Source organism: Muntiacus reevesi, chromosome 1 (genome assembly GCF_963930625.1).
Source record: "Muntiacus reevesi chromosome 1, mMunRee1.1, whole genome shotgun sequence".
In the NCBI taxonomy this organism is placed as follows: domain Eukaryota; kingdom Metazoa; phylum Chordata; class Mammalia; order Artiodactyla; family Cervidae; genus Muntiacus; species Muntiacus reevesi.
Window position 1 is genome coordinate 98,343,757 of NC_089249.1, and position 19,773 is coordinate 98,363,529.

The 19,773-nt window shown below is 36.2% G+C and overlaps 1 long non-coding RNA gene across 1 annotated transcript in view; it reads right to left on the minus strand.

The window, feature by feature from the left end:
* Positions 1-1,206: 1,206 nt before the first annotated feature.
* LOC136163134 (uncharacterized) overlaps positions 1,207-19,773 on the minus strand; it is a 57,125-nt gene continuing 38,558 nt past the window's right edge. The window contains exons 2-3 of the long non-coding RNA XR_010662195.1: positions 5,756-5,865; positions 1,207-1,323 (exon numbers count right to left, since the gene is read on the minus strand). This is a non-coding gene — a long non-coding RNA (uncharacterized lncRNA). The remainder of the gene's footprint in view (positions 1,324-5,755; positions 5,866-19,773) is intronic.

A 19,773-nucleotide genomic window follows, 5' to 3' on the forward strand; every position in this document is an offset into this window, starting at 1 on the left:
TAAGCAGGAAAAATCAATATTATTATTATTATTATTATTTTGACAAAAACTGGCAAGTTGTTTCAGAGCATGTTTTTCTTTTTTTTCCTGAAAGTGTAGATTAATTGCACCTCTTGGTTTCCCTTGGATATATAAGGTCCAGTGACCAAATTCTGCCCCTTGGAATGTGGCAAGACCAATAGATGTCATTTCTAGCTTTAGTTTATGGAAATCTTCTATGTGATTCTCCTCTTTATCTTTTCCCTCCTGCTGGTTGAATGAAGAGGGTGCTGAAGCCTTAAAGGTGAGGGAGGCCATGTGTAGAATGACCCTAGATTCCTGAATGATGGCATAGATAGAACACACCCAGTGCCCAACACCAGTTGGACTTTATGTGAGAGAGAAACTAATTTCTCTTGGATTAAGTCTTTGAGATATAGAGGTTAATCTATTGTCTGTGGTGGAAGCTATGATGATTCTTTTGCAAGAAGGTCCTTCTTCAGAAATGAAGGACTTATTCCCAGGAATGGTGCTATCAGATGGATCCCTCCTGCCATCAGCCACCTTTGAGGATGTCTGGACAGAAGAGCTTTATTTTGTCAAAGGTCATACTCCCTTGTAAGAATAGATTTTATCCAATCACTGGTGAACAAGCTGGTACAAAGTTTATAGCTCCTCAACTCAATTAGCAGTAACTCTAAAAAGGAATCTTAGTGGCATACTCCCCATAAATTGGGCTGAGGACTTTGCCAAGACTTAGGCTACCGTGGTGGTTCAGCTGGTAAAGAACCCACCTGCCAATGCAGGATACACAGGTTCAATCCCTGGTTTGGGAAGATTCCCTGGAGAAAGAAATGGCAACCCGCTCCAGTATTCTTTCCTGGAAAGTTCCATGGACAGAGAAGCCTGGTTGGCTCCAGTCCATGGGGCCGCAAAAAGTCAAACATGACTGAGTGACAAGAATATTCTCTTTATAACAATGTTCTGCATGGCAACATACCAGTCTGCAAGGAGTTCATGGCAATTAAATCATTTCAGATACACATTTCTTTTACATGGACCTTGTGCGTTTTCCCACATAGCATCTCTTTGTATATCAGGGATTACAACGTTTGCTTCTTTAGAACACAAATCTTTCCTGCCTTGAGCTTTCATTGTAACACAAGTGAATAGTTGAAATGAAAAATGGAAAACCTTAACTAAAAATTAATTCCAGATGGTATGTTTATTGGTTTCAGCTCAGACTTTAGTCTCTGATTAACTTGATGAAATACCCAGATCTGCTACTTGCTAGTGTGAGAAGTTAAGGGTCTTCTTAGCCTCCATCATCTTCTGTGTCTTCATCTATAAAATAGGATAATATTAGTATATATTTACAGGGTTATTGAGAAAATCAAATACAACTATATATTCAGAACATAATGTGTATTTAATAATGATAGGCTATTCTAGTCTTACTTTATCTTTTAGCCTTATCTATTCTTACTGCCTGTACTAGAGGCTCACTTGGCTAACTAACTTGCCACTCAGCTACACAATCCTGTCCTACCACACTGGAATACTCTTCTGCTTTGTATATTCTGTTTATCCTTCAAGGCCTACCTAAATTGTATCCTCCTTAGAAATTCTTGGGACCTCTATCTGTGTAAAATATTTCCCTTTCTTGAACTCTTGTAACAATTCACCTTCAGTTTTCTTGTGATATCTATGTGTCACCTCTGTTAATAGATTGTAAGCTCCTCCAAGTCAAGTCTAATGTCTGATGTATCTTTACATTTGCTTAAGCCCTAGCATTATTCTTTGCATAAAGAGCTCAATAAATATTCATTGCTTAATTGCATTAATGAAATAGGGCAACATAATACCTTCACCTGAAATTTGCCTATATGCAAAATGACATTCTAATCCATAATTATCAAGAACAGGGTTTTATACCAAACTTGGCCATGTTGTTTAAGATATCCTGGTTTTCAAAAGAAAAGATTCTCATAGAATGCCAACAGACTGTTATCGTTAGTTTTTTTAAGGGAGAATCAAAGTGCAGCAAAAGTTAGAAGTAAGCAAATATGAAATATCAATAAAATCTTTTATTTATTTATCAAATAATTATAATGGTTTATATTATGTGACAGACATTTTTCTAAGAACTGCTTAAATATTAAATCATTTTATCTGTATAATGACCCTGTGAAGTCAGTGCTATTCTTAGTCTCATTATACAGATTAACAAAGGGGGAGGTACAGAGATCTTAAGTTACTTGCTCAGAAATTCTCAGACAAAAACTGGCAGAGCCAGGTACCAAAGTCTATTACACTCGACTGCCTTGTACCTCTTTGGAGTCAATCTCACTGCACTCCATCAAGATTTGCTCCTGTTTCCTCTGCTTTTGTCTCATGCTAAAATCATTTTCTACTGGCTAATAAGAGTTATATACCAACCACTGCATATGGCTTCCTAATAAGAGTTTATGCTTTCTGTGTTTGGTTTGTAAAATATAAGTCAGGAGAATGACCAAACCAAGGAGTTCTGGCATTATAATCAGTGCCAGGAGCACAGTATGTAGGCTAAATAAATACTTCTTGAATGAACAAATTAGACAGAAGAGAATGTGTTCTTGTTAGTGAGCCAAAGAGTAATCCCAGATGTATTTGGGTAGTTAGCTGCAGACTCATATGCTTGAAATTTCATGCCTTATTAAAAAAAGATAAATCAATGGAAAATGTGCTCAGAGCTTGGATCATTTCTTAAGTCTCAATCTAAAAAATGTATTAATTATATCACTGAGTAAGTATTTAGAAATTGCATATCTAAGAGGACTCAGGCTTCCCAGAGAGAAGACATTGTTATCCTATAACTGATAATACAATTACAGTGTAATAGATTTTAACAATTCCAGAAGAAATTATAGCTATAAGAGAAAAAGAAATTGGTTGATTTTTCATAGCATAGTCTTCAGGGAATAAAGAAATTCCCAGAGGAATATATACAATATGACATACTTTTTATATAGTTCAAAGGTAAGTATACATCTATATGTGATAAAGGGGATGAAAGCCAACAAGGGAATGATAAAAATAAAATTCAGGATAGAGGTTACTCTGGCATTGTGGGGATTGGGGTGTGGAATAAGAAATAATATAGAGATAGAGATGAGCAACTATTTATATTCTATTCTTAGGTGATTTGATGGGTTTATAGAATTACATTCAGTAAATAAGCAAATAAACAAAATTTAAAAGGCATTGATGACCAGTGATGATAATGTTCATGAGTGAAAGATTAACTTAATTTATTCCTATGCCCTGATATAATAACAGTAAAAAGTAAACGATCTTAAAAATAGACTGATGTATTATAATTAATATTAACTAATTTGTAAATGTGTCAGGGGCCCATAAAGCTAAGAGAGGTCAGTCTCTTACCAATTTTAATGACTAATGACAAATTTAAGTGGAAAGGTGATGGTGGTTTGATAAAACCTAGGCAAAGGAAAATGGAAAATTTCATTCATTTTTTTCACCCCTCTATTTGTCTATTCAGCAACCTTTTATTGAGCACTAGCTATTGCTCTGGAACAAATTCTGTAGGTAATGGATGAAGTGGAAGATATATATAGACGAATACTACTAATTTGTTTATTCCTCTATTCAGCCAAGCCTTTATACACCTTTGTTGTTGTTCAGGCGCTGAGTCATGTCTGACTCTTTTGTGACCCCATGGACTGTAGCCTGCCGGGCTCCTCTGTCCATGGATTTCCTAGATAAGAATGCTGCAGTGGTTACCATTTCCTCCTCCAGGGGATCTTCCAAACCCAGGGAACGAACCTAGGTTTCCTGCATTTGCCGGCACATTCTTTACCACTGGGCCCCCTGGGAAGCCTCTTCATAGACTGCATGTGATATAATAGGCAGTGACTGAGGTGCTGATGATACAATGATTAGTAAGACAGATTGTCTGCACTTGCATTTTGGCAGGTAAAGTGAATATTTTCAGGTAATTATTATAAAGTGTGATGAGTATTATGACAGCAAAAATATAGGGTGCTAACAGAGGGCCAGGGAAACAGAACGAATAATGTGAGTATTTATCTTAAAGCCTATGAAAATCTCAAGGCAAGATAATAGTTGAGAGGGGTCTTAAAGGCTGAATAGGAGTTTACTAGGTAAAGATGAGAATGGACTTTCAGGTAGATTGACCAGAATGTAGAAAGCATGAAAATAAAACAAAAGGTAACAAGTTGCTTTTAGAAAAAACAAATAGCTTGATATAACTAGGACGTGGAATACATTAGAAAGAAAGGTTCTGGTAAAAGATGAAGCTGGAAAGAAGAATTGGGGGATATATTTTTGTGAGAGATTATTTTCTGTGCTAAAGGATTGCATGTCACGCTAAAGAGATGAACTTTATTTATAGCAATAGAGAAATACAGATATTTGTTTTGTAGAAATAAAGAAGGATAGAGTGGTGAGACAGAGAATTCAGTTAGGAAGCAGTTGAAAGTACCCAGGCAAGAGCTTAAAAATTAATATTTCCAGGTCTTTGATACTGAAAGGATATGTCCAGAGTAAACAGAATCATTCCTAACATTGTAGCAAAGAGTTTATACCCTAAGGAATCAACTGTATATGTCACCATAAATATGTGTGTATATGGGGGGAGAGTACTAGGTAGAGTGAAACAAGTTCTCAAAAAAAAACAAAAACAAAAAACAAAAGCCATGATGTAAGAATGTATGTGTCTAAATGTCTCCATAGGATCAGAGAGAGAGAAAGGTTTAGGATGGAAGGGATGGTTTCAGTGCAAAGTTGTAAGATGAGAGAAGACTTAGGTAAGCCTGAAGAAAGAAACAGGACCTAGTGAACAGGGAGAACCTGAAGCTACTAAGAAAAATGAGACAAATATGGAAGTAAAATTTTTCAGGAATTGAAAGAGTTGGGATTTATAACTGTGGTGGAGGAGTCAGATAAAAGGACAGATTTCTGGTCCTATGAAGGTGAAAAAGGATGAGTAGGTACACATAATGGTCAACATTTGGAGAACTGAGATACAGGATAGTTAGGGAGCTCAAAATCCTTAGTAAAGTCTGAAATGAGGCCATCTGCTAAGAGAGAAGTGATGAGATTTTAGATGTTAGTGAATTAGGTGACTATATATAAAAAGGGGTCAGTTATATTCAAGTTTCTTAATAATCTACGCTTGAGTTATTAGAGTCTCAGTGGCAATGAAGAGTAGTAGGTTTAGTGAATGAAAGAAGGTTGAAGTGTACATTACAACAAAATTATTAGAGGCCTATAAAGGAAAAAAAAACATGTGATGATGAGGTTTAAAATATTGTCAAGTTTGTGCATGAATGATGCAGGGTGGAGGAGACTGTTGGCTGATAGGTGGAGGGGCCACAGGCCGAGGTTGAAATTTGACTAGGTCATGGTATGAATGTAAATGTCAGTGAGACTGAAAGGAAAGATAAGATTATAGATAAAATAGGAAAGAAGGAGAATTGTACATAGTTTTAAATTAGCTTCTGTGGGGTTTAGAAAATTATGGTAATAAAAGAACATTGTAAAATGCATTGGAATAGTAGAAGGAATAATGGATCACAAAATTTTCAAACTAACCCATGTTCATGTTCAACTTCTGTGTTTCTCACCCTACATTCTTATTCAGATAATAAAAATAATGTATTTACCATGGACTTCTGTTTTTATTTTTTCTCATACTTACATTAATAAAACATACAAATATATAACTATGTGGTAAGGAATTAATTACACTTACATCAGGTACATCATAATTTTTGATCCATATTAGTCCTGTCCATTGTTTCTTTTATTTAATGATTCCATTGTATCTTCATTCCCAGCTCCCATCTTCCTCCTTTTCTCCACCTTAGGCAAAATTTCAAATGTGCACAACATGAAACATTTTGCTTGCATGTGCTCTTGCAAAACGTGTATTGTTGTTTCTCAGTATGTAAGTTAAATTAGCATAAAGTAGTGTTATGTAATATATTTTGTTCAGTATTTTTCACTTTGAGTAATGCCTTTAATCCATCTATATTTTTATTTTTATGATTACATCTAAGTGGTTGTTTTTAACTGTGCATTGAACTCTGTGGTGTGCCTTCAAAAAATTTTGCCTATCCCTCTTTCAGTAATGAACACACGAGTTTGCTTACACAAATGACACTGCAGGGAATATCCTTTACATGCCCCTTTGGGACTTCTGAACAAACTTCTTTGAGATATATATCCAAAATAGAGTTGGAAGCGAGAAGTTGTACACATACTATTTTGACTGAGTAGAGCCAGATTGTTCTCAAGAATAGCTGCTCTAGTTCACACTCCCAGTAATAGTACCTGAAAGTTCCAGCGGCCCTACATTACTGCCAGCACTTGGCATTACCACCTTTCTTATTTTTGCTGAACTAATAGGTTTAGATTGACTTCTTATTGTGGCTTTAATTTACATGTCTTTGATTACTAGAACATTATAGCATCTATTCACATACTTCATGGATATTTGCATTTTCTCCTCTTTATTACTTGTTTCCATTTTTCTGTTGGGGTTACTGTTTTATTTTCTAATTAATTTGCAGGAATTTCTGTTGTATTCTGATTATAAATACCATGTCAAGTTGGGGCATTACCAGTATATTTTCCAATTCTATCATCTCTGTATTTACTTTGCATGTAAGTATTCTCATTGAACAGAAGTTTTTAATTTCAGTGCAAACATGCTAGAAAAGGAATGGGTCAATAAATCTCTGCTTCTCTAGGTGTAAAATTTTGAACTTAAGGACCATAAGACTCAGTTGGTTTTTGAGATACACTGATGACAGCATGAGCTGCTACTGAAATTTCATGACTTGTTTCTGTCCCTTACTTTAAGAGATTTACTTTTTTTAAAAACTCTTCTTTGAAATCCATGAGATATCTTAATATTCTTTCAACAAATTCTCTTCTTGTTGAAGTAAGTCAGAGTTGCTTTTTAGAGTTTGCAGTCATAAGAACCTTTACTAATACAGTAGATGAGAAGACAATGACAAAATGATATTCTTGGGATCACAGTTCATAACATAGTCATGCAAACCTTTGTAATCTGTGAATTTCCAGCCACCAAGAGGTATTTCCCCTCATAACCTATTCAAATAAACAGAGAACAAAAGGGTATATTCTCTGTTAGTAAAACTTTTATTATTTATAAATAATAACTTTATTATTATTACTCACCTTGTTCGATTATTACATTTAGTTATAAATATATACCCTAATAACGACATGATAATTTGATTATTCAGTAGTGCTAAAAACATTTTAAATGATGGACTTAAAAATCCAAAGGTCTCCATTAAGAGAACTCTGAATAAGCTAAGTTTTCTCATTTTTTGGTGACTTGTTAATCTGGGCAGCACTTGACTCAGCTGACTACATCTTTCTAAATATGAATACTTAGACAGTAAATACATCCTCTTCCCAGGACAAGCTTTGTGTCCTATCAAAGGATCTATTATTCTTCTGCAAGGGGGCAATGCATTACTAAATAATGTCAAAACTGTGATTGCCTTAGAGAATAAAGACAGAGCAATGTTTATGTAAGAAATGCTCAAGGAATGTAGGTTTTTTTGTTTTTGTTCTTTAACTGGTAATTGAAATATCCCCAGATCCTAAAATAGGAATTCCCGAGAACAGATGTGATTATAATTCTGTCAAGGACTACAGTTTTAATTTTTGTTACATTATAGGAAATGAATCTTTCAGGTCAGTGTGAGTGAGAATTCTTTTACTCTTTTATTTTAGTACATTTCAAACTTTGTTAGGCATAAGATTTTGATTCAAGCATTCTGGGTAAGGCCCTGGAATCTGTATGTTTAACTAGATCCCCAAATAGTCCTTAGGAAGTTGGTCCATATTCTGTCCTAGAGGGATTCTGTTTAAGTCTATCAGAATAACTTGGAAAGGAATTGATTGGAGTGAATATCTTTGGGAAGTTTGTGATATGAACTACTGTGAACATATTAAGGGCTTCCCTTGTGGCTCAGCTGGTAAAGAATCTGCCTGCGATGTGGGAGACCTGGGTTCAATCTCTGGGTTGGGAAGATCCACTGGAGAAGGGAAAGGCTACCCACTCCAGTATTCTTGCCCAGAGGATTCCATATTAAGTCTATCTAGAATTTTAGAAAATTATCTTTATTGATAATTTGCAATAGTATCAAATGTCTCATCCATAAGTATAGCACAGAGTTGCTTGAGAAATTAGATGAGGTGGTTTATATTAAGCATTTATTTTTATTCACTTCTTCACTTGAGAAAAAATTGATTAGCTCCTACCATGTTGAAGTTAACTTAGAAGATAGAGGGCATACAGAGATTATAAAATGCAGTTCTTGACTTCAAAGAGTTCACAATGTATTAGACAAATTGTTGTTAGTCACCAAGTTGTGTCTGACTCTTTTGTAACCCCTTAGACTGTAACAGCCCAGCAGTCTCCTCTGTTCATGGGACTTCCCAGGCAAGAATACTGGAGTTGCCATTTTTTTCTCCAAGGGGAGAAACACGCTTTTCTCTCCAAGGGGTCTTCCCAACCCAGGGATTGAACCTGCATCTACTGCATTAACATGTAGATTCTTGACTGCTGAGTTGCCAGGAAAGCCCATTAGACAAATACATAATGAATAATTGCAGTTATGTTGAGATGATGATGATAATGCCATATATGTTAGGGTTCTTTGCTAGAAACGGTGGTGTTCAATTGTGTTAGTATATAGTCCCTTTCATTAACTCAGTAAATACTTATCAATTATTTGCTGTGTCTAAGGTGCTGTTAGTTATAAGTACTACAATTGCGAATTAAAGATAATCCCTGTCTTCATGATAATTACAGTCTAGTAGGTTACAAGCACTTAAGAATTAACAGAAAATGAAAATGTAGTATGACAAGTACTATGACTGTAGAAATGTAGTATATCACATTGTAAGGATTTCAGATTTATACTATGGAGTATAGGGATAGATAAATTGGTAACTAAAAGATGAAAAGGACTCACACAGACAAGGAGGGAATTATAATAGTTTATACAGAAGGGATATCATCTGAAAAGACATGATAGTGAAGGAGAAAATGGCATAGTTAATCTGATGTGAGACTAAAGCCTGGTATGAGGGGAACATCATATTGAGAGAAAATGCTGGAGAGGTGAGCAGGAGTCAGGAGTTGTGGGTCACGTTGAATAATTTGTAGTTTATTTTTGAGCTGTGAGAAACCACTGAAAGCCATTTTGCAAAGGAGGAATGTTTTAGAAATCTTCAGATTTATGTTTTAGAAAACCACTCAGGCTCCTGTATAGAGAACAGATTTATAGAGTGTTAAAACTGCAGGTAAGGGGACTGGTTGGACTAAAACATTAATTGAGTTGAGAGGAGATGGAGATGTGAATTAGGGTAATTTGGGGTGGACAAAGAGAGTTGGGCAAATCCAAGAGGTAAGAAGGAAGCAGACTCAATAGTACTTAGATATTTGTATTCTGATATTTGTGCAGTGAAAAGGACATACATGGCATTCAAATAAAAAAAGTTTATTGGATGAGTCAAGATAACATTTTACAAAGGAGATAATAGAGCTTGATGGTGACAAATCTTACGTATGGGATACATTTTTGGATTTTCAGCCAGATCTTCAAACTCAGTGTTTCCATATTTGCATCTGTCTTTGCCCATGAAATCTACTCCTCTTGACATTATTTTGTGGATCTGACATTAAATCTCCTCCTGCTAACCCAAGACTGGAAATCATTTACCTCTTTTTCTCTTGTGTCTAACACAATACTTTGCCAAGACAGGCAAATGTATTTCATAATTTTTGATTGAATAAACAACTCCATGAGTTCACCCAACCTCAAAACCTCACTTCGAATGAAGTTTGCCCACTTATATCAAATCAGTGATCAAAGGACTGAACCTATCTTTGCAATGTTTTCTGAATTCACTCCTCTTTCCTCTGTTGCTGTTTGCTTGTTTGCTTTCGTTGACACAGGCAGGATTCTCCCCACATGTCTCTTTCTTTCCAAGCTGTGCTCTCTTCAATCCATTCTAATACAGTTGTCACATAAATACTTTTATAAACTGTCATGACTCTCTTCTGTTCAGAATGTTCAGTGACCCTCTCTCCCCATGCTAACCTGCCCTCTCTTGACCTTCCTTTATTTCCCTTCTGATTTTCTCTTCTTTTTCCCTTATTGCCCTCCTCTCAATCCATTACACTCTAGTCTGTTTCAGCCATAATGGTGTCAACGGTTTCTTAAAATGACCTCTATTTTGTCACATCTATATTTTGGCTAATGCTGCGTTTTGCTTGGAATTCTCTTCATTTTGGATTCTACTTGTTCAAGTCTATCCTCTATTCAAAGCTTAGGCCTAAACCTTATCTTCTCCATGGGAATGTCTGATCTTTCTGCAACTAGCGATGACTTATACTTCTCTAAACTCCAAGGACATTCTAATTTGCATACGTCTTATGGTACACATCACTTTCTTTTTCAATTTATTTGTAATTGGCAAACAGTTGCTGTCCAGTGCCGTGTTGGTTTCTGTCACACATCAGTATGAATCAGCCCTAGGTGTGCACATGTCCCCTCCCGTTTGAGCCTCTCTCCCACCCCGCCCCACCCCACTGCTCTAGGTTGTCACAGAGCACTGGGCTGAGCTCCCCATGCACTATAGCAACTTTCCATTAGCTATCTATCTTCGCATTAGCTATACCTTGCACATGGTAATGTATATATTTCAGTGCTGCTCTCTCAATTCCTCCCACCCTCTCCTCCCCTGCTGTGTCCATGTCTGTTCTCTATGTCTGAGTCTCTATTCCTGCCCTGCAAATATGTTCATCAGCGCCGTTTTTCTAGATTCCATAAATATGCCTTGTTGCTGTGCTATACTTAGTTGCTCAGTCATATCTGACTCTTTTTGACCCATGAATGTCAGTCTTCCAGGCCCCTCTGTCCATGGGGATTTTCCAGGCAAGAATACTGGGATGGGTTGCCATGCCCTTCTCCAGGGGATCTTCCCAACCCAGGAATCGAACCCAGGTCTCCCAGATTGCAGGCAGATTCTTTACTGTCTGAGCTACCCATATATGCGTTATGATACTTACTCTTCTCTTTTTGACTTACTTCACTCTGAATGGGGCTTCCCAGGTAGCTCAGCTGGTAAAGAATCTGCCTGCGGTGCAGAAGACCCCAGTTTGATTCCTGGGTCAAGAAGTTCCCCTGCAGAAGGGACAGGCTACCTACCCAACTCCAGTATTCTTGAGATACCCTGAGTCTCAGACAGTAAGGAATCCTCTGCAATGTGGGAGGGTTTGATTCCTGGGTTGGGAAGATCCCCTGGAGGAGGGCATGTCTACCCACTCTGATATTCTTGCCTGGAAAATCCTCATGGATAGAGGAGACTGGTGAGCTACAGTCCATGGAGTCAAAAAGAGTCAGACACGACAGAGTCTAAGCACACGGCACATTCTGTATTACAGCTTCTGGGTTCATTCACCTCACATCACTCTTTTAAATATTATTTGTATTTATGTTCTACTTTCCTTTATATACTGTAAGCAGGATGTGCATTGTATGTATTTGCTTTTTGGTGATGCAGTGATACCTTGTCTTTTGCCTTAGGGAAAATATACCCTTTAAATATTTATTGAATGAATGAATGAGTGAATATCCAAGATTCATTCCTGGCTACATCCAAGAAACTGTTTTGTCATTTTCCTTAAAATTTTATTCTCAAAAAGGGCTATGATTGTCCCCTAGAGAGAACTGAGAAGTAGAGATGTTTTGAATGTAACAATGTCTAGAAAAGGGTCACTACTAAGATTCAGTGGTTAGGATACTAAATTTCTTAACGGCACTCTGAACAGTCTTGTCCATTTATGTTGAAAAACATTTATAGGCTTTGAGTTTTAGTGTATGATAGTTCTATTCTTGGCTGTTCTTTCTTGGGCTTGGGCCATGCAATTATGTTAAGAATTTGATGAAATAAGGTTTATAATGCATCTAGGTTACTTTGTAAAAGAAGCCGGTCGTCAGTGATAGCTGTTCCTGTCAGCTGCTTATCTAGAAAATGAGGATAATGATAATGTTAGGAAAATTAAATGTTAGTGCATAAGAAGCTCTTTGAACAATGCCTGACATATTGTAAGTGCTCAGTAAATGTAAACTATTATTCTTATTGTTATTCTATTATTGGTAATATTTTCAGATGTTTCTTACACCTATGATGGAAATAAGCTCAGACCTTGCTGTCCTTTGGTTCCTTTTGAAGGCTGATGGGAAATTCCAAGGTAAACCAGACTTAATGCCTGCGGCCTTTATACACAGCACTGAGAAAAGAATATCAAGGTGAAGCAAAACAGCAATTTGATTCTAGGTTTTGCATTGAAATGGATCTGGCACTGTGCTGCTTTTTATGTGGTGTTGGAGTTGCCTGTCCACTCAACATTTGGTTTTCTAGAGAAAGAAATGTATGAAGACAAAAATTTGCTTAGGGGCTAGTTTTTAATTTTTGTTTTTTTACTACTGCATGTTTCAGTGGGGCTTAAAAAGCTATCCATCTTTGAATCTAGCATTAACTTTCTTTTGTTTGGTTCTTAAATTATTTTTTATTGAATAAATTTGACATTACATTTTATAAATGCAAGGCATATAGTGTCACTTTGATACATTTATCTATTGTAATATGACTGCCATTGAAGTGATATCCTCACAGTGTATCATTATACAACAATACTGTTGTCTATATTCATGATATTGTACATTGGATCTCTACAACTTATTTACAACTTATTACAAGTTTGTACTCTTAAGCACCATAAATATTATCCCTCCAGCCCCCATCCTTTTGTTACTATTATTTTACTCTCTCTTTTTTAACAGGTTTTCTATTTTTTATAGAGATTTTAGATTCTACATATAAGTAATATCATACAGCACTTGTTCTTTCTCTGTCTGACTAATCTTGCTTAGCATACTGTGCTCAAAATCAGTCTGTTTTGTCACACACACATGGCAGGATATCCCTCTTTTTATGGCTGGATAATATTCTATTGTATATTAACAAAGTTAAATGGCAGTCTATGGAATGGGAGAAAATTTTATAAACTTTTATAATTTTATAAAAATTTTATAAATTTTATAAATTTTGAATATGGAGCCATATATATCTAGGGTTTATATATATCATATATCCAAAATATCTGAAATTCTAACACAATAACAAAAAATATGATTAAAAATGGGCAAATAGACATTTTTTTCAAAGCAGGCATCAAAATTGCCAACAGACACTTGAATAGATTCTCAACATCACTAATCATCAGGGAGATGCAAATAAAAGCCAGAAGGAGATTATCACCTCACACCTACTAGATGGGTTATCATCAAGGCATGAGACAAGTGCTGGCATGGATTTAGTAAAAAAGGGAACCCTTGTGCACTGCTGATTGGGAATGTAAATTGATTCAACCACTATGGAAAACAATATAGAGTTTCCTCTAAAAATTAAAAATAGATCAACTATGATCCAGTAATTCCACTTCTGGGTATATACTCAATGTAAATGAAAACAGAATTTCGATGAGATACATGCATATCCATGTTTAATGTAGCATTATTCATAATAGTCAAGATATAAAATTAGCTTTTGGCTTGCTTTCATAACAATTGTTACCATCACTGGCTCACAAAACTTTCATGTATGATATACCTCATTTGATTTTTTCACAATAGCCTTGTGAAGCAGGGATCATTTTTACCTTTTACCCATGAGGAAACTGAGTATATTTTTGACTTGCACATATAATGTCAGCTCAAAAATTTACATTTGAGTTTTCTTATTCTAAAATCTAAGATTTTTAGTAAAATGATAGGGGTCTAAGGGATTCGTAGAGTCAGATTGTTTGACAGAAAAAGTGAAAGAAAGAAAAGTGAAGTCGCTCAATCGTGTCCGACTCTCCGTGACCCCATGGACTGTGGCCTACCAGGCTCCTCCGTCCATGGGATTTCCCAGGCAAGAATACTGGAGTGGGTTGCCATTTCCTGTTCCAGGAGATCTTCGTGACCCAGGGATTGAACCCGGGTCTCCCACATTGTAGGCAGGTGCTTTACTGTCTGAGCCACCAGAGAAGTCCATTGGCTGGTCAGTACAAACCCCCAGCAGGGTTTCTGCCATAAGCCTTGTGAGGTCACTGTGGATCTGCAGAGCAGGGCTCCTCCCTTGCTTCGCTCATGTAGCGACATTCATTCACACAATCACACGGTATAGTTAGCTGACAGAACAATGAGAGGAAAAAAGGAAACCATTGTACTCTATGGATGGATTTCTATTTACTGATTATGTTGTGGTAGACATTATGCTAGACATTATTCATTAGCCATTTCCTGTGACCCTATATATAGAGTACAGAAACTGAGTAAAAAATAAGTAATTTAGCACATCCCAAACTATGTACAGGCTGTGTCTTAATTTTTTTAGTTTTGTTTACAGCTCATAACGCTTCCAGTGTTAAAAGTGTTCAAAGTGTTGGTTAAAAGTAATCAAAAGTGGTTCAAAGTTCTCAGGCAAAGTCCTCACAAAGCTTGTTGTTAAATACCATTTTTATCCTTGGCTCTGTAGAAAGTGAGCTAATTATTATTTTAAACATAGAATGCAGGGGAAGGGATTTTCCTGGAGGCAGTGGTATGGGCAAGATAGGATGGCTTCAACTAGAGCCATTTGTAACAACAATGTTAATTTTAACAAAGTATCAAAGTATCTAGGACTTCATGTTTTCTATCGTTTTTGTTGGGACTTGGAGGGATCAGAATTCTCTTGGAAAAAATGTATATTTTTCCTCTCATTGACTCAAAAAATGAGAAGCTTCTGGGAACACAGTATTGTGGATCAAATTTACCCATCAATTATTTTCAGTTATTTAAAATGCATACAAACTTGAATTTAAACAAAGCATTTCATGATTCTGATTAAAACAGGTATAGGGAAAACTTATCCATGAGTTATTCTTGCTCAAGCTAGTGTAAAAATTTAACAAGTTCCCTCCATAGGATGAACAGTCCAGATTTTCATGAAAACTATTTATGTTTTTTATGTGTTTCAGAGAGATAAAACTTTGCATTTAGTATATGGACATACTGAATATGTATATACACATATTTCTCCTTTTCATCATGAACATATCAATATTTCCTACTTGTGATAACTTTTAAAATAATTATAATTATTTGTTTTATCTTTCAATTATATTACTTCTATATGCCTTATTACTTTTACCCTATTTTAAAAAAAATCTAAAGGAAGAAGAGGTATATCTGTCATTTGTGACTGGATGGCATCAGATGAATATTTTAAAAGCAAGTTATAGAAATGTCTTAGAAACTTATGCAACAGGTATATGTTTATTATTCAGTGCCTTCATGAAAAAATAGATTTTTCAACTCCCGAGGTTATAGTGGTGAACATAATTTAAAATAAAACCTGAAAAAAGTAAAAGAGATTAAATAAATATTCATGAAAATGCCCTCTTCAGGAAATAGGGTCATCTGAACAGTCTATTCCATTAAAAATCGCTTTATTTCACTTAAATTGGTTACCTCGCAGGGAAGGAAGACATAAGAATACTAAGGGATTGATTCTGAAATCTGGACCATAGACATGACTTTGAAATCTCTCCATTGCATTAGCCAGATGGAATTTATCACAGGAAATCTAGAACTGCTCAGTTGTTTCAACCTGTATATACTCAGAGGAGTAACAAGAATCCATTTAAGTGCTATGTCAAAATTTTTTGAAATATTAGTAATTTTATTATAAATGCTGATAAACTACAAACTAATTTGGACTGTGATAGGATTTGGAGTGATCTAAAACTAGCAATTGCCTAAATACCATTTGCTAGCAATCATTTATAATGATCATTAGTATTAACTCAGAATAACACAAACTAGACTGAAATCTTTAGCATAATTTAATTTTTATTAATGAAAATCACTAGAAATTAAACCAAATAATCTTTAATCAAAAATGAATTTGAAACTATAATATTTTATCAGATATTCATACCCATATTTGCTGATTAACTGTATCTGAAGCTTCATTCTAAACAATTTATAACTGCTGTGTAGATGGTTTCTCAGACATATGCTTATTCCACCATCCATCTCCCTCCCCCTGTGCCTCCATTATGTCCCTTTAAGTGCTGCTTTCAAGTTATAAACATGCTATGGTCTGAATGGTTGTATCCCCTCAAAATTTATATAATTCTAATGCCCAGTGTAGTGATATTATGAGGCTTGGCCTTTGGGAGGTGCTTGATCTTGAGGGTGGATCCCTTTGAGAATGAGATTAGTGTTCTTATAATCTCACTTGGAGCTCCCTAGCTCCTTCTACCTTGTGTGGACATAGCAAGAAGTTGGAAATTTGCAGCCAGGAAGAGTGTCTTCACCAGAATCCTATTGTGATGGCAATCTGATCTTGGACTTCTCAGTCCAATTTATTGCTGTGAGCAATAAATTTCTGTTGTTTTCAAGCCACCCATTGTGTAGCATTTTGTTATAGCAGCCCCAACAGACTAAGATAGTACATAGTCCAAACCTCTTGGGACCAACTGAAAGAATCATGGAAAAGTTAGGAGGTTAGACATGGTTGTTCTAGACCATTGATACTCAGTATGTGTCCTGGGACCAGAAATATCACCATCATCTGAGAGTTTGTTTGAAGTGCAAATCCTAGGCCCCATCCTCAACCTATTTATTGAGTTGAATTCCCAGATAATTTATATGCAAGATAAAGATTGAAAAGCACTCTGCTGTGAGGTGCCATGAATACTGCAGGAGGAAAATTGGTTCAGATACCTTTCCATTCCTGACCATAGCTTCATCATTTTGATGTAGAAGTTCTTTGGGATGGGGAAAAGAATGTCCCGTCCTATTACACAGGAGACTGTTTTCAGTCCTGCTGCTCATTTAGTCTCCTAGTGGCTAGAATGAAGGGCTGAGCCATGTAACTTTGCCCCTTCTCCCAAAATCCATTTAGGCAAGAGGTCAGACAAGTTTGAGTTACTCATTGTCTGTAAACTGTTAAATTAAATTAATTAAAGAAGGGAGCTATTAGACTGACGTGATTCTAATGCCTTAGCAGCTATGAAAATGAATAAAGAAAACCTCATTTAAATTGGATTTGGGAAGGTTGGGAGGGGGAGCACTGATGCCCATCTGCAGATCCCAAAAGGAAGAGATGTACCTTGCATCTCCCATAGAAAGAAAGTTGCTGATTCATGTCAATGTATGGCAAAAACCACTACAATATTGTAAAGTAATTAGCCTCCAACTAATAAAAATAAATGAAAAAAAAAAAAAAAAGAAAGAAAGTTGCAACTTTACTATCCCAGCAAGAGGTAGGAAGATTTACTCTTTGCTTGTTAACAGCCCAGCCAAAGAAGGATTGTCACAATTCAGCCAGTGAAAAGCCACTGTACCTCAAACTCTCAATTTTCTCCAAAGGATTCTTTGGGTGTTACAATCCCTCCCAACTTTCCCTTTTCCTCTGTAAAAGAATGGTCCTTTCCTTTAGAAAAGGATGCCTGGATGCCTGTGGTTTTTGCTGCATCAGGCTTGTTCTGAATTTCATTTGTCTGCTATTCCCATTTTACTGACAAAATAATTGGCTATAAGATAGCAGCCTAAGCTTAGTAAACCAAGACTTAATCCCATAAGTATCTCAGGATTAAGAAATAAAAATCTAAGGACAACCAATCACAAAACAGCTCACTAGGTTTCTCCAAATGAGGCAAATGTTTAAGGAATAGCCAATCAAGTAATTTTCTTGCTTTGCTTCCATCTCTTCTCCATACTAGTCTCTTCCTAGCTCCTGTGGATAGAATTCTCCTAACCACTTCCATTTTGGTGCTGCCGCATTCAAATTAATTTTTGTTCAAACTCAAAATTTTTAATATGCCTCAGTTAACTTTTAACAAAGCCTTAACTGGGAATGCTGCTCCAATTCTTCTTACAGGCTTACTGGTACATTCCTGGCTGTGCAGAGGTAGAATGTTGAGGCTTGTGTGGGACAGTGAGAATTACTGAGGTACAGGCAATAAGGAGGTACATAATCTCTTATGGCAAAGAAAAAGGACCTGAGCTAACTTAGTTCTGTCATCCTGCAAGACCATTTGGAATTTTGTGTTACAAATTTTTCCCAAAGTACCTTATTTTTAATTGAATGACAGATTCTTTAACTTCTATAGTGCTTTACAATTCTCAAAAGCTTCACAAGCATGGTTTCATAAAATCCCGTAAGAACCTGTTTTCATCTCCTACCATCATATCGCCCCTCCCTCTTCCCTCTTCACATAAGTAACCACTAGTGTGTTCTCTGTATCTGTGAATCTGATTAATTTTTGTTACATTCATGAGTTTGTTGTATTTTTAAGTTTCCACATATATATGATATACAGTATTTGTCTGTCTGACTCATTCACTTAGCATAATATCTTCCAAGTACCTTCATGTTGCTGCAAATGTCAAAATTTTACTCTTCTTTATGACTGAGTAGTATTCCATTGGGTGTGTATATATGTGTGTGTGCACACATGTGTGTGTGCATGTATGCACACGCACATGTGCGTGCGTGTGTGCGCACGTGTGTCTGTGCATGTGCATGTGTGTGCGCGCATGTGTGTGTCCGCATGTGAGTGCACACACGTGTGTGTGCATGTGTGCGTGTGCGTGTGTGTGCACACACATGTGTGCACATGTGCGTGCGTGTGTGTCCGCGTGTGCGCACACACACGTGTGTGTGCGTGCATGCGTGTGTGCTCGGGTGTGCGCGTGTGTGTACGTGTGTGCGCACACATGTGTGCGCATGTGCATGTGTGTGCGTGCATGCATGTGTGTCCACGTGCGTGCGTGTGTGTGCGGGTGTGTACGTGTGTGTGCGTGTGTGCACGCACATGTGCGTGTGTGTGCGTGCGTGCGTGTGCGTGTGTGTGTGGGTATCTCACGTCTCCTTTATCCATTCATCTGTAGATGGACACTTAGGTTGCTTTCACACCTTGGCAATTGTAAATAATGCTGCTATGAACACTGAGGTGCTTATGTCTTTTCAAAGTGGTGTTTTGTTTTGTTTTTTTCATACATATACCATGGAGTAGAATTGCTGGATCATATAGTAGTTCATTTCTTAGTTTTTTGAGAAGTCTCTGTATTGTTTTCCACACGGGTTAGGCCAATTTACATTCCACCAACGGTGTATAAAGTTTCCCTTTTCTCCATATCCCTAACAACATTTGTTATTTGCATTCCTTTTGATGATAGCCATTCTGACTGGTGTGAGGTGATATCTCATTGTGATTTTATTTGTTTAAAAATTTAATACAGTGAAAGAGAAAACAAACTGTAAGGTGTAATGTTTTTGTTTGGAAAGTGCAAATTTTAGTCCATATTATGAAATATTTTATGAAGTTCAGACAATGCATTTTAAAATTGTTTATTATTTTAAAATTATTAGCCATGTTGTAAAGCTAAAAAATGAATCAAGAAAATAAAATTTATGTCAGTGGTAAATTATGTGCAAGTGTTTTGATTTTATTAAAACCTACTTAATGGACACTATAATATTAGTATCTACTACTGCTACAGACTAACATTAAGTATATGTTTTTCACCTTTTAAAAAAATTAGAGTAGTTGAAAGTGTTAATCCATTACTTCTTTGCACTGTAATATTTAATTTTAATTTTGAAATTATTTTAACT